This window comes from Triticum urartu, chromosome 4, assembly GCF_003073215.2.
Source record: "Triticum urartu cultivar G1812 chromosome 4, Tu2.1, whole genome shotgun sequence".
Classification (NCBI taxonomy): domain Eukaryota; kingdom Viridiplantae; phylum Streptophyta; class Magnoliopsida; order Poales; family Poaceae; genus Triticum; species Triticum urartu.
The window spans coordinates 415,721,435-415,733,844 of record NC_053025.1 but is presented as its reverse complement, the minus strand read 5'-3'; positions in this window follow the sequence as shown (position 1 = coordinate 415,733,844).

Here is a 12,410-nt window from a genome sequence, read left to right as displayed (position 1 = left end):
TCGTGCCATCAGGCCTCCTCTTGCGGTGGGAGAACGAATACTCATGTGGTTCCGGCTGGCTCTGCAGCCTCACGAATGGCACACCGTACTCAATCGATTCGTTATCCTCTGGGTGCTCGACCATCGACCTGTACGCCCACCACCTCTGCCTGACTTTTGCCTCAGGCGAATCTTCCTGCACCATCGCTCAGAGGAGATACTCGATGAACTCGAAGGACTGCGGCGTGACTGCCACCAAGGAGTACATCGCCGCCCTCATCGTCGTTGTCTCGCTCTTTCGCATACATTGCCACATGGCCCTCACCATCCTTGAAATCTCCCACTCATTGTCAAACCAAGTAAGGATCTCCTTCAACCTGGCTAACTTTGCCTGGTCGCCGCGGGCGATCTGCCTGACTCGCTGCTGCATCCCCTCCATAGATGTCCTTCTGAGTGGTCCGGTGCTAGCTTTGGAAGATGGGAGGAGAGACGGTGGTCTTGCAATAGAGAAGAGGGAGAGGCGAGATGGTGGCTTTGGAATGGAGATGATGGAGAGGAGAGGGGGTGGTTTTGAAACAGAGAAGAGGGAGAGGCGAGACGGTGGTTTTGGAATGGAGATGATCGAGAGGAGAGGTTCCCCTGCCTTTCGGTCGCTGACAGGTGATTCTCAGAGAAGAAACTGCAAGTTTCAGTTTCAGATAAGAAACTCCAAGTTCAGTTTCAGATAAGAAACTGCAACTTTCAAAGGCAGAGCATTTATATTAACACGGCATTTTCAAACAGTGTTAACATCATGCTAGAAGTTTTATTTATGGTCGAAACTGGAACTACCAGCTAGTTAACATCATGCTGATCAACATTCATGCATACCACATCTTCATATGATGCACAATCAAAAAGATATGCTATTTTCAAGATGCCCACACAATGTCGAGTGTGCGAAAAATAGAGAAAACGAGGGACTAAGTGTTGGCAAGTGTTGGACGTGGTGTGCATAGATGACAATTGGGACCCACATGTCAATAAAGGCAGAGGCAAAAATTTTGGAGATATTTTCTTTGCACAGGTGGAATCGAACCCGGGCGGAACAACTATCGGGTAGTGTCACTCAGCCACTAGGCTAGTTCAGTTGTTTCGTTATTAATAAGGCACTTCCTCAGGTGGTCGGATCTTCTCATGCGCCTTTGTGCGCTCGCCACGACGCCGCTGTGTGCCGTTGTGAAGATGCTGAACAAATGAGAGGACTTTGGAGAGGACTGTACGTGGAGAGGTGGACAGTCGGGACCCACCAGGTCTATGGCCGTACGCAAGCAAGTGCCTCATCGAAAAAATACTTCCTCCTAATGCTATACCGACGTTGGGGCCCATGGGTTTGTCAACATAGTTACATTTTTTAGGTGCCTCAACGTAGTTACTATAGGAGATGAATTCACAACAAAGCCGGGGAGTTGGCAGGTATCATTTATTATCACTGGGGCAGCAAGTATCAGCTGGGTTTAGGGCTGCCCCGTCTTGGCTTTCTTTTTTAACATGCGTAGCCCACGACCTTGGATGGGAGGTCCATAGGCCTGTTTGTATTTTCTTGAGGGCCGTCATGTATCGATCGGCCTATGGACCTCCCATCTGAGGTTTTATTTTTCCTGAAACATCGGCAGCCCAATTTATGTATTTTTTTTGAAGAAAATGCAGAGGTCTATTCTATTTTTCTATATAAGAATAGGAATGCGTGATCCAACTTATGTTTCCCTTCTAACTATGTTATATATTTTTAAATTATTTTATATGTTATTATATATTATTGTTATTGTCATCATATATTTAACAGATACTTACATATGTAAGAAAACAATATCCCACATCTTATTAACTTATAAAAATAATTTCTTAACAATAAAATCCTGGATTTTTTTGGCAATGAAAATCCTGGTGATTGTGTACAAAAGCTTGGTAAGATTTAAGGACCAATGTAATAATAAATCACTTATTATTTAAATATATATAACAAAATGCTCAGCCCCTGTTTATTTTTTGGTAACATTGCTGCACCCACCCCAACACTATAATTATAATAAGCCCAGAAAAATCATGTATTTCGAGAAAGTGCAAATGGCCTATAATTTTTTAGGAAAAACATAAATGGGCCGCATGGACGCTACATTATTTGTTCACCCAGCCTAGCTAATGGATTGTCATTCAAAAAAAGTGATCAAATGGACTGTAAATTCTACCCCGCAAAAAAAAGATTGTAAATTCTGAAAAAATGGGTTGAATTCGTGCCACATTTTTGGAGCCTGAAATGTGGGCCAATAGGTCGAAGCCAATGCAAGTCGTTGTTAACTTAGTCAACAAATGATTCTGACATCGTTAGCCATTGGATTTACATCCAACGACCGGCATCCATCTTCAATCTCTTGTCTTTTTCGTCCAGCGCCGCCGGGACCACCTTCTCCCGCCTCCACCCCTCCACACCTCCTGTTCTTCTCCACCGACTGCCGAACCATGCCGCACCAGAACCAGTTAACCCTCGTACACCTCTCCGTCTATGACTCTACTCCCGTGTCTTCCCATCTCTGGCTCGTTACTGTCCGGGGCCTCACCATCGTCCACCACCTTGGATGCGCTCGGCGCGGAGTGGTCAACATGGTCAACGACGACACCATCGGAAGTTGACTGTGCGTGGAGAGGCTGACAGCTGGGTCCACGGCCGCACGTAAGGAAATGCCTCCTTATTCCACGCAAAATAATGGTTCCTCCACCTGACAACTGGGACCCACCGGAAGGGCCTCTGTATTTCGCAAAAAATATTCCCACCGCTGACAGGTCAGACCCACCAGCTATATCTTCGCACGCAAGGAAGTGCCTCCTTATTACGCACAAAAAAACAAATACCCCCTTCTAGCTGGGACCCACAATAGTGGGACGCTCACTTGTGGTCCAACTAAGTTGACGGGGACGGAGGGCTTTGTCAACTTAGTCAATATGAACGATTCTAGCTCCTATGACCGTACGATGTCCATCCAACGGCCATAGTGCTTCTTCAACCTTTGGTCTTCTTGCTCTAGCCGCCCAAAGCAGCACCGGTCGTGCCTCATGCTCCCGTCTCCCGTGGCCGGCTGCGATGCCGCGGAGGCCTCACCGCCCCCTACTACTCCCACCGCTGGCCAGGCCATCCCTCTACTCACCCACACCCCCTGTTATTCTGTGGCGACGGCAGCCTCACACCGCAGCAAACCAGTGAACCCTCATACAACTCTACACGTGGGCATCCACTGCCACGTCTTCCCCGGCTCCACATCGTCCCCTTCCTAGGCCTCGCCGTCGTCCACCGCCCTGGTGCTCTTGGCGCGGCGTGGTCAACGTGGTCATGGAACGACTTCCATAGGAAGAGTACTGTACATGGAGAGGCTGACAGCTGGGTCCACGGCAGCCGCAAGGAAGTGCCTCCTTATTACGCGGAAAATAATTATTCCTCCACCTGACAGCAGGGACCCACCGGACGGGCCACCGTATTTGGCGAAAAAACGTTTCCCCCCTGACTGCTGCGACCCACCAGACGGGCCACCATATTTCACAAAAAAAAACGTTCCCCCGCTATCAGCTCGGACCCACCAGAAGTGCCTCCTTATTATGCACAAACAAATGAATACTCCCCCTGTTAGGTGGGACCCACCTTGGTGGGTGCCTGACTTGTTGGCCTACTAAGTTGACGGGGACGGAGTGCTTTGTCAACTTAGTTAATATGAAATATTCTAGCTCCAGTGACCATACAATGTCCATCCAACGACCGTAGTGCTTCTTCAACCTCTGGTCTTCTTGCTCCAGCCGCCCAAAGCAGCGCCGGTCGTGCCGCATGCTCCTGCCTACCGTGGCCGGCTGTGCTGCCGCGAAGGCCTCACCGCCCCCTACTATTCCCACCGCTAGCCAGGCCCTGCGGCGATGGCAGCCTCACACTGCAGCCGAACGAGTGAACCCTTGTACTCCTCTCCCCGCGGGCTTCCACTGCCGCGTCTTCCCTAGCTCCGTGTCATCCCCTTCCTAGGCCTCACCGTTGTCCACCGCCCTAATGCTCTCGGCGCGGCATGGTCAACGTGGTCAAGGAACGGCTTCCATCGGACCTGGACTGTACATGGAGAGGCTGACAGCTGGGTCCACGGCCGCAGCAAGGAAGTGCCTCCTTATTTCGCCAAAAAAAACGTTTCCCCCTGACTGCTGGGACCCACCAGCTACATCTTCGCATGCAAGGAAGTGCCTGACAGTCGGGACCCACCTGGTCGAAGCGTACGTAGCGTTTGTCATTCTGCTCGCGAACGTGTACGTACATACTGGTCGATGTAGAGGCGCACATGTGTCGTAGCAGAGGCATGCACGAAGCATGTACACGTACGTACAGTGGCCAAGGTGCAAGAAAGTAAATACGACCACGTACGTACATACGGGCGGGATCTCGAACGCCTACTCACACGTACGTACGGCCAGGGCTTGTGTACATGGCTGGGTCGGAACCGAGAAATAACGTCGTCATTGTGTTCATGGGGAGCCAACCGGCTGGGTCGGAACGGAATGCGTCGTCGTGTTCATTGGGAGGGCTTGGATGGAACAGAAGATGGAAACGAGGCCTAGCGTACCGCAGAACGGAGGAAACAGCCTTATGTTCGACCAGCCACGGTCGAAATGGGATCCTGTTCATCGGGAAGGGTCTGGCGTACCACAAAACGGAGGAAATGGATCTCCTATGGTCGAAACTGGGGTCCTATTGATCGGGAGGGGTGTGGCGTACCTCAAAACGGAGGAAACAGACTTGTGTTGGAGCGCTACGGTCGAAACGGGGGTCCTGTTCATCGGGAGGGGTGTGGCGTACCGCAAAACGGGACTCAACGGGATACTGTTTATCTCCACCATCGACCCCCTCCAGCCTCCACGGGCTACTATTCATCCACCGTCGACCTCCTCCAGCCTCCACCTATGATTGTTCATCCACGGGCTCCTGTTCATCTAGCCTCCACCGCGCGCTACTCCACCGGCTACTGTTCAACCAGCCCTCTCCACGGGCTCCTATTCAACCACCCCTCCATGGGCTACTGTTCATCCAGCCCTCCACCGTCTACTGTTCATCCAGCCCTCCACGAGGTGGTCCTGTTCATCCAGCCCTCCACTGGGTCCTGTTCATCCAGCCCCAACCGGCTCGATCGATCGGGGTCATGTTAATCCAGAGGCAACACCACGGGGTCCTGTTCATCCGCCCCCACCGGGAACTATTCATCCACCCCCCAGCAATGCTCACTATTCATCCAGAGGCAGCATCGATCGGCTTCAGTTAGCTGCAGTAGAGAAGGAATCGCTCGATCGGGTTCAGTTAACAGCCATCGATCGATCGCTCGGGTTCAGTAACGCATAGCCTGCGGTGCAATCACTCGGGTTCAGTTAGAGCCCAACGGCTCGCTCGGGTTCAGTTAGAGCCCAACGCCTCGCACCCATGCGCGTGCGTGTATGAGAGAAACATGCATCGCTCGGCCCCGACCACCCACCGTAACCGGGAACACCCCGATATTTTCCTCGCCCTCGCTTCTACCATGGTTTTTTCCGTCATGGATGGCCCAAAGAATGTCATGCAGCTGCATCTTCGGCCCGTTCAAGACGAAAAGCCCATTTTCTGTCATGATTTTTTGTCATAGAAGTAGGACCCCACCACATCTATGATGATAACGTGTTTTGTCACAATTATTGTCATAGACGTGTCATAAGTATGATAGAAAAAAAATTCGTTCGGCCCAAAATGTCACGGATGTGTCTTTTTTTGGTAGTGTTCTCATGTATTTAGTACAACCAAATTCGATTTATTTCTCACATGGTATACAATAACATAATGCACCCACAACAATTGAACATCGCATTGTAGAATTGAACCAAGCAGTTAACTAAACCCCACAACAAATGAACCAAACATTAACTGAGCACCACATTGCACAATATAACATACTCCTAATAGAAGATCAGAGAGTTAAATAAACCAATCATGCTTAACAACTTGGAAATATAGCAATTTTATTGTTTCTCATGTATTTAGTACAACCAAATTCGAATTATTTCTCACATGGTATACAATAACAGAATGCACCCACAACAATTGAACATCGCATTGCAGAATTGAACCAAACAGTTAACTAAACACCACAACAAATGAACCAAATGTTAACTGAGCACCACATTGCACAATATAACATACTCCTAATAGAAGATCAGACAGTTAACCAAACCAAGCATGCTTGACAACTTGGAAAATTGCACCCTGAAGAATTGAACATCACATTTGAAGAATTGAACCAAACAGAACTGAACACCACATTGCATGACATATAGAACATATACACTAGAGCAGAAGATTGCATGGTAAAAGTAGATAGAACAATTCACTAGAATTTGTTAAGGAAAGGCAGTAGCGAGCAAACTGAACATAGGTCCTTATAGTGAGGTAATAAGACATGCTACTCCTCATTCTCAGAGATATCGATGATGATGGGTTCCTTGGACATGGAAGAGGGCGAGGCCTCCGCATCGTGGGTGCCCTCGTCGTAGTGGTGAGTTGCCTGAGCCACTCGGGGCACCAACCTGCTGGTTCTTGAGATGAGGTAAGTACGTGCACGCTGAGAAAACACCTTGTAGTCTTCGTTGAAGGCACCGACGGTGGCCTCGAGAAAACGCCACGAACTGTCGTTCAAAGCAGCCAACCGTGTCACGGTGTCGGTGCGCAACGCGTCAATGGTGGCCTCGACGGTGAGGCGCTCCTCCAAGATCTGGGGGTCGGCACGAATGGCAGCCATCACGACCTCATCCGGGCGTGCGGCCGCGATTTGCTTCTTCGTTGCCAAATGCTCCTTGAGATCCTGGCTATACTACATGCACCATGGCTTAGGGCGGTGCTTATTTGGTGGAGGGGTAGGTGATTTGGGTGGAAGGTGTCGCACTTGCGCCGGCGGTCGGGGCATGTGGGATGTGGAAGGAGGAGGATGGGGGTCGGGTGTGGATTACCTGCCTGGATAGGCAAGGCCGAGCAGAGTGAAGGAGGGTCGCCGGCGAGGAGGAGTGCTGCAAGCAAGGAGTGAAGGTTTCAACTTGGAAAGGAAGGAAGAAATAGGGGAAATGTGGCTTTTGGTAAGGGAGAGGGGGCGGGGAGGTAGATATTTCCGCGGAAGCCAAAAATTTGGAATCGCTTCAGTGAAAAACTGGAGAACAAAGTGTCATCAAACACGGTCCCTTATTCAGAGCGGGCTATGGACTATAGTTGTTGCACCTTCTCGTGTAAGCCGTATGCGTAATATAATCCAATGGTGCTCCAAGATACTTTGTGCTGCATCTCACACAGTTGGTGATAACAAACTATGTGTGATCTACTTGATTTTTCGTCTTGATTTGAATGACATAATGGGGTCACAGCATGCCATGGTAAATTTTTTGTCCTATTTGGGGCAAGTTTGGGGATATGCTTCTCACAAACCAGATCTTCTCACAACAAGCCTGATGGTTTCGGTAGGGAACGTCCCACCTTTGGGGACGAAACAATATCCATTGCCTCTTATTGCTTTCAAAAAATTTCTCGTGTCAACATAGAACAACAGGAGTGTTTTGTCAATTTTTGGGATTTTTCGAGGTTCGTTTGGATATTTTTTATGAATTAATTGATTTTTCAATGCATTTATGTGCATAATTCGAATTTGAACTACATGCACATGCTCTAATGCATATAAATTGGTTGAAAATTCAAATCTGTGTCCTTGGTTGCATGCTTAGGTCCCATGCAAGAAATGGGAATGAATGTCAAACAACCTGCCACGGTCACTCGGCCGCAAACATTGAGATACCTGGTTTTAAATTCTAGTAAATCCAAAACTCGTCTGAAATTCATGAAACTTGCTATGCTTACATGGAGCGGCATCAGCATGCCATGGTAAATTTTTTGTCCCATTTGGGGCAGGTTTGTGGATATGCTTCTCACAAACCAGAGCTTCTCACAACAGGCCTGATGGTTTCGGCAGGGAATGTCCCACCTTTGGGGACGAAACGATATCCATTGCCTCTTATGTCTCTTAAAAAATTTCTCATGTCAACAGAGAACAACAGGAGTGTTGTGTCAATTTTTGGGATTTTTTGGGGTTCGTTTGGACATTTTATACATTAATTGAGTTTTCAATGCATTCATGTGCATAATTAAAATTTGAACTACATGCACATGCTCTAATGCATATAAATTGGTAGAAAATTCAAGTCTGTGTCCTTGGTTGCATGCTTAGGTCCCATTCAAGAAATGGGAATGAATGTCAAACAACCTGCCACGGTCACTCGGCCGCAAACATTGAGATACCTGGTTTTCAAATTCTAGTAAATCCAAAACTCGTCTGAAATTCACGAAACTTGCTATGCTATTATGGAGCGGCATCAACATGTCGTGGTAAATTTTTTGTCCAATTTGGGGTAGGGTTGGGGATATGCTTCACACAAACCAGAGTTTCTCACAACAAGCCTAATTGTTTCGGTAGGGAATGTCCCACCATTGGGGACAAAACGATATCCATTGCCTCTTATTCCTTTCAAAAAATTTCTCGTGTCAACATAGAACAACAGGAGTGTTGTCTCAATTTTTGGGATTTTTCAGGGTTTGTTTGGACATTTTATGCATTAATTGTGTTTTCAATGAATTTACGTGCATATTTCAAATTTGAACTACATGCACATGCTCCAATGCATATAAATTGGTTGAAAATTCAAATTTGTGTCCTAGGTTGCATGCCTAGGTCCCATTCAAGAAATGGGAATGAATGTCAAACAACCTGTCATGGTCACTCGGCTGCAAACATTGAGATACATGGTTTTAAATTCTAGTAAATCCAAAACTCATCTGAAGCTCATGAAACTTGCTATGCTGACATGGAGCGGCATCAGCATGCCATGGTAAATTTTTTGTCCCATTTGGGGCAGGTTTGTGGTTATGCTTCTCACAAACTAGAGCTTCTCACAATAGGCCTGATGGTTTCGGTAGGGAATGTCCCACCTTTGGGGACGGAACGATATCCATTGCCTCTTATGTCTCTTAAAAATTTTCTGATGCCAACATAGAACAACATGAGTGTTGTGTCAATTTTTGGGATTTTCCGGGGTTCGTTTGGACATTTTTATGCATTAATTGAGGTTTCAATGCATTTATGTGCATATTTCAAATTTGAACTACATGCACATGCTCTAATGCATATAAATTGGTCGAAAATTCAAGTCTGTGTCCTTGGTTGCATGCTTAGGTCCCATTCAAGAAATGGGAATGAATGTCAAACAACCTGCCATGGTCACTCGGCCGCAAACATTGAGATACCTGGTTTTTAAATTCTAGTAAATCCAAAACTTGTCTGAAATTCATGAAACTTGCTATGCTATTATGGAGCGACATTAACATGCCGGGATAAACTTTTTGTCCCATTTGGGGTAGGGTTGGGGATATGCTTCACACAAACCAGAGTTTCTCACAACAAGCCTAATTGTTTCAGTAGGGAATGTCCCACCATTGGGGACAAAACGCTATCCATTGCATCTTATGTCTCTTAAAAATTTTCTCATGCCAACATAGAACAACATTAATGTTGTGTCAATTTTTGGGATTTTCCAGGGTTCGTTTGGACATTTTTATGCATTAATTGAGGTTTGAATGCATTTATGTGCATATTTCAAATTTGAACTACATGCACATACTCTAATGCATATAAATTGGTTGACAATTCAAGTTTGTGTCCTTGGTTGCATGCTTAGGTCCCATTCAAGAAATGGTAATGAATGTCAAACAACCTGCCATAGTCACTCGGCCGCAAACATTGAGATACCTGGTTTTAAATTCTAGTAAATCCAAAACTCTTCTGAAGTTCATGAAACTTGCTATGCTGACATGGAGCAACATCAGCATGCCACGGTAAATTTTTTGTCCCATTTTGGGGCAGGTTTGTGGTTATGCTTCTCACAAACCAGAGCTTCTCACAACAGGCCTGATGGTTTCGGCAGGGAACGTCCCACCTTTGGGGACGAAACGATATCCATTGCCTCTTATGTCTCTTAAAAATTTTCTGATGCCAACATAGAACAACATGAGTGTTGTGTCAATTTTTAGGATTTTCCGTGGTTCGTTTGGACATTTTTATGCATTAATTGAGGTTTCAATGCATTTATGTGCATATTTCAAATTTGAACTACATGCACATGCTCTAATGCATATAAATTGGTTGAAAATTCAAGTCTGTGTCCTTGGTTGCATGCTTAGGTCCCATTCAAGAAATGGGAATGAATGTCAAACAACCTGCCATGGTCACTCGGCCGCAAACATTGAGATACCTGGTTTTTCAATTCTAGTAAATCCAAAACTCGTCTGAAATTCATGAAACTTGCTATGCTATTATGGAGCGGCATTAACATGTCGTGGCAAACTTTTTGTCCCATTTCGGGTAGGGTTGGGGATATGCTTCACACAAACCAGAGTTTCTCACAACAAGCCTAATTGTTTCAGTAGGGAATGTCCCACCATTGGGGACAAAACGATATCCATTGCATCTTATGTCTCCTAAAAATTTTCTCATGCCAACATAGAACAACATTAGTGTTGTGTCAATTTTTGGGATTTTCCGGGGTCCGTTCGGACATTTTTATGCATTAATTGAGGTTTCAATGCATTTATGTGTATATGTCAAATTTGAACTACATGCACATACTCTAATGCATATAAATTGGTTGACAATTCAAGTTTGTGTCCTTGGTTGCATGCTTAGGTCCCATTCAAGAAATGGGAATGAATGTCAAACAACCTGCCACGGTCACTCGGCCGCAAACATTGAGATACCTGGTTTTAAATTCTAGTAAATCCTAAACTCTTCTGAAGTTCAGAAACTTGCTATGCTGACATGGAGCGGCATCAGCATGCCACGGTAAATTTTTTGTCCCATGTTGGGGCAGGTTTGTGGTTATGCTTCTCACAAACCAGAGCTTCTCACAACAGGCCTGATGGTTTCGGCAGGGAACGTCCCACCTTTGGGGACGAAACGATATCCATTGCCTCATATGTCTCTTAAAATTTTTCTCATGCCAACATAGAACAACATTAGTGTTGTGTCAATTTTTGGGATTTTCCAGGGTTCGTTTGGACATTTTTATGCATTAATTGAGGTTTCAATGCATTTATGTGCATATTTCAAATTTGAACTACATGCACATGCTCTAATGCATATAAATTGGTTGAAAATTCAAGTCTCTGTCCTTGGTTGCATGCTTTGGTCCCATTCAAGAAATGGGAATGAATGTCAAACAACCTGCCATAGTCACTCGGCCGCAAACATTGAGATACCTGGTTTTAAATTCTAGTAAATCCAAAACTCTTCTGAAGTTCATGAAACTTGCTATGCTGACATGGAGCGGCATCAGCGTGCCACGGTAATTTTTTTGTCCCATTTGGGGCAGGTTTGTGGTTATGCTTCTCACAAACCAGAGCTTCTCACAACAGGTCTGATGGTTTCGGCAGGGAACGTCCCACCTTTGGGGACGAAATGACATCCATTGCCTCTTCTAAAACATTTCTCATGCCAACATAGAACAACATGAGTGTTGTGTCAATTTTTGGGATTTTTCGGGGTTCGTTTGGATATTTTTATGCATTAATTGAGGTTTCAATGCATTTATGAGCATATTTCAAATATGAACTACATGCACATGCTCTAATGCATATAAATTGGTTGAAAATTCAAGTCTGTGTCCTTGGTTGCATGCTTAGGTTCCATTCAAGAAATGGAGATGAATGTCAAACAACCTGCCACGGTCACTCGGCCGCAAACATTGAGATACCTGGTTTTTAAATTCTAGTAAATCCAAAACTCGTCTTAAATTCATGAAACTTGCTATGCTATTGTGGAGCGGCATCAACATGCCGTGGTAAATTTTTTGTCCCATTTGGGGTAGGGTTGGGGATATGCTTCACACAAACCAGAGTTTCTCACAACAAGCCTAATTGTTTCGGTAGGGAAAGTCCCACCATTAGGGACAAAACGATATCCATTGCCTCTTATTGCTTTCAAAAAAAATTCTCGTGTCAACATAGAACAACAGGAGTGTTGTCTCAATTTTTGGGATTTTTCAGGGTTCGTTTGGACATTTTTATGCATTAATTGTGTTTTCAATGCATTTATGTGCATATTTCAAATTTGAACTACGTGCACATGCTCTAATGCATATAAATTGGTTGAAAATTCGAATTGGTGGCCTTGGTTGCATGCTTAGGTCCCATGCAAGAAATGGGAATGGATGCCAAACAACCTACCACGGTCACTCGGCCACAAACATTGAGATACCTGGTTTTTAAATTCTAGTAAATCGAAAACTCGTCTGAAATTCATGAAACTTGCTATGCTATTATGGAG